Source organism: Pongo abelii, chromosome 12 (assembly GCF_028885655.2).
Source record: "Pongo abelii isolate AG06213 chromosome 12, NHGRI_mPonAbe1-v2.0_pri, whole genome shotgun sequence".
NCBI lineage: Eukaryota > Metazoa > Chordata > Mammalia > Primates > Hominidae > Pongo > Pongo abelii.
Genome location: NC_071997.2, coordinates 58,731,439 through 58,735,092, shown reverse-complemented (window position 1 = coordinate 58,735,092; position 3,654 = coordinate 58,731,439).

Genomic DNA, 3,654 nt, shown 5'->3' with positions numbered 1-3,654 from the left:
GAGATTGGTCCGTATCCCTTATCCCTGGACTTCTGAGAAGGGTGGACAACCTATGGACTGGACTTGAGTCTGGAATTTAGAGAAGTGTCCATAGTAGGGCTGCCAGATGAGGCAAATAAAAATACAGGATGCCCAATTAAATTTGAATTTCAGATAAATGATTTTTAATGTTTGATTCTGTCCCATGCTAAAAATTGCCCACTGTTTGTGATAAATTTAAATTTATTGGGGCATTCTGTACTTTATCAAGGACACATGCAGGAGGAACAGTAGCACAAAGGCTTCTCAGTGCCTTGTGGGTGAAAGAAAGCCTGCCAGGGAAAAGAGAGAAACACCCAGGGATCCTGGTGACGTCGGGAAGTAGCACCCAGACCATGTAAGGACACCGCCTGCAAGGGGAGACTCAAGGCCTGGGAAGGTTTTCTAATCTGTGTCTTGAGTCAGGTGGGGGGATTTTCTGGGAAAGGAAAACCTGACACAGTAGGACAAATATTGTATAGTTCCACTTATATAAAATAGTCAGAATAGGCAAGTTTGTAGGAACAGACAGTAGAACAGGGATTACCAGGGGCTAGAGGAGAAGACAAGGAGTTCTTGCCTAGTGGGTACAGAGTTTCTGTTTGAAATGATGAAAAACTTCTGGAAATAGATTGTGGCGACAGTTACACACCATTGTGAATATAATTAGTAGCACTGAACTGTACACGTTAAAATGGTTGTATGTTATATATATTTTACCATAATAAAAAATAGGGGGAAAAAAAGGAAGGGGAGATTGGCTCAGGCTGGCAGATTTTCCCTGCATGTACGCACATCTTCACATGTGCACACGTGTAAAACAAAAATGAAGCAAAAAAACAAATTCTAATTTAACCAGTAAGCAATACGTAAAAGGAAATCTGAATGTCATTGCAATTTTACCACGTTCAGAATGAAATACCATCCTTCAAATTGAACAAATTACTTATTAGCTGAAGAAAGGTGAAAGGAAGTTTGGAATTAACAGTCTAGATTTTCTCACTAATGGGTCCAAGTCATTGACCTCTAGAATTATCTTAGATCATGCCCCTCCCTCCTTCCTACTTTCTGGAAAACTATCAGTCTCCTACCCTGTGTTTGCCCAGAGAGTTCCCTGTACAAATCATAAATCTGCATTTGCCATTCCCTGGAAGCCCCTACATTCCCAAGGGCTGGGCTCATCCACTGCCACTCCCCATGGCCCCAGTTCAGGCAAAGCGATCACTCCCTCTCCCTCTCTGTCATTCCTTTCTTTTTCTTTCACTATCTCTCTACCCTCCTCTTCCCCACTCTCTGTTTCATCTCTCTCTCTGTCTCTCTCTCCCCACCATCTCCTCTCTCTCCCTCCCCCTGCCTTCTCTGTCTCACACACACACACACACACACACACACACACCCAGCAACATTCTACCTCTGCCAGAGTTCCAGGCCAATAGGTGTGGACTTTGACTTTCAGATTCCTCTGGCAAGTGTCAACATCAGTCCTGTTGCTCCCTGGCAGAGGAGGACTTGGAGTCATCTTGGCCAAGAAGCTGTCTGGGGGTCACAGTGGCACCGCCCATCGGCCCCTTGGCTGGAGCTAGGTGAGGGCAGATTCAGCACAGCAGCAACTCTCCCCATAAAAAAAAAACCCCTCAATGTCTTAGTTCTCTGACCCTTCTTATACTCCTTGTGAGTTTTAGAGCCACCAAAACTCTTATTTTTTCCCAATACTTGGAGACAAAATTTACATAACATACAGTTAACCATTTTCAAGTGTACAGTTCCCTGCCATTTGGTACATTCACAGTGTTTTGCAAGCAACACCCATATCAAGCCCCAAAACATTTTCATTAACCAGGAAGGAAACCTGTTGTCATGGAGCCATCACTCCTCACATCCCCTTTCCCTGAAACTCTGTCAACCCCAAACTGTTTTTGACAGCCTCCTTTGGCATTTCCTCATTTTGGTGTCAGATCTCGCAGCAGAATTTCTTACCTATTATATCCAGTGCCTCAGTGTGAAGTTCCAGTTTAACTTCTTGTTACCGCGAGCCCACTATCTTGCCCCAGTAATACCCTCCCCCAGTTCACAAACACGCACGCATTCCCTCCTACAACTTTAGGTTTCCTATCTGAGACCTTCAGGAAAGAAGAGCTTATAATTTCCTTGGCAGTGAGTGTGGACTTGGTCCAAGGAAGATGAGCACCAATCAGGGCAGCTGGCCCCTCTTCTCTCCCTGGCCATCAGCAAATCAGCACTGCCCATCGATGCCCAGGCAATAGGAGCATCGACCAGCAGAGGACACACCTGAATTTCTCTACCTCATGGGAGAGTGGCCGCTGTGTTGCATTTAGAAAGAAGCTGTGCAAGATTGATACTGTTTTGCTAATGTAAATCTTGTGGGCATAATAAACGTCGTACCCACACTTATTTTTCGAGATCAGACAAGATTGGGTGCGTTCAGTGTGGTATGGCCATAGACCCCACCCTTTTTTTTTTTGAGACGGAGTTACGCTCTTGTTGCCCAGGCTGGAGTACAGTGGTGCAATCTTGGCTCAAAGCAACCTCCGCCTCCTGGGTTCAAGCCATTCTCCTCCCTCAGCCTCTGGAATAGTTGGGAATACAGGCATGCGCCACCACGCCCGGCTAATTTTGTATTTTTAGTAGAGACGGGGTTTCTCCATGTTGGTCAGGCTGGTCTCGAACTCCGGACCTCAGGTGATCTGCCCACCTCGGCCTCCCAAAGTGCTAGGATTACAGGCATGAGCCACCGCGCCCGGCCGACCCCACACTTATTTATAATACACTTCAAGGCAAGGTTGCTGCACTGGTCTGGGGATCACACTTTGAGTAGCAAAGGACTAAATTACAATAACGGCCAGGGGGAAAAAAGAAACAGGATGAACTGCTTCCTCCCGGCTCAGAAGCTAGGGAATCACTGAACTAACAAGGGGATGGAGTGGGGATAAGAATGTTCCAGGCAAAAGGAACAGCATGCCCCAAGGTCTCAAGCAGAAACAGAGCTTCAGGTATGGAAGAAGTAACAGTAGCTCTGTGTGGCTGGGGAGTGGGCAGAAGATGGAACAGAAGAATGCCAAGTCCCGTTCCTGGATCTGAATTTCCAGGAGCAGAAGCCCTGTCCCCTCTGGAAGGTGGATATAGTCTGGATATTTGTCTTCTTCAAATCTCATGTTGAAATGTGACCCCCAGTGTTGGAGGCTGGACCTAGTAAGGAGGTGTTTAGGTCATAAGAAGTGGATCCCTCCTGAATGGTTTGGTGCCCTCCTCATGACTGAGTTGTTGCTCTGTTAGTTCATGTGAGAGCTGGTTATTTAGAAAAGCCTGACATCTCTCTGGTTCCCTCTCTTGCCATGTGACACACCTGCTCCCCCTTCACCCTTCCCCATGAGTAAAAGCTTCCTGAGGCCCTCACCAGAGGCAGATGCCAGCAGTGTGATTCTTGTACAGCCTGAAAAACTGTGAGTCAAATAAACCTCTTTTCATTATAAATTACCCAGTCTCAGATATTTCTTTATAGCAATGCAAAATAGACTATCACAGAAAGTTGGTACCGAGGAGTAGGGCATTGCTATAAAGATACCTGAAAACGTGGAAGTGGCTTTGGAACTGGGTTATCAGGCAGCGGTTGGAAGA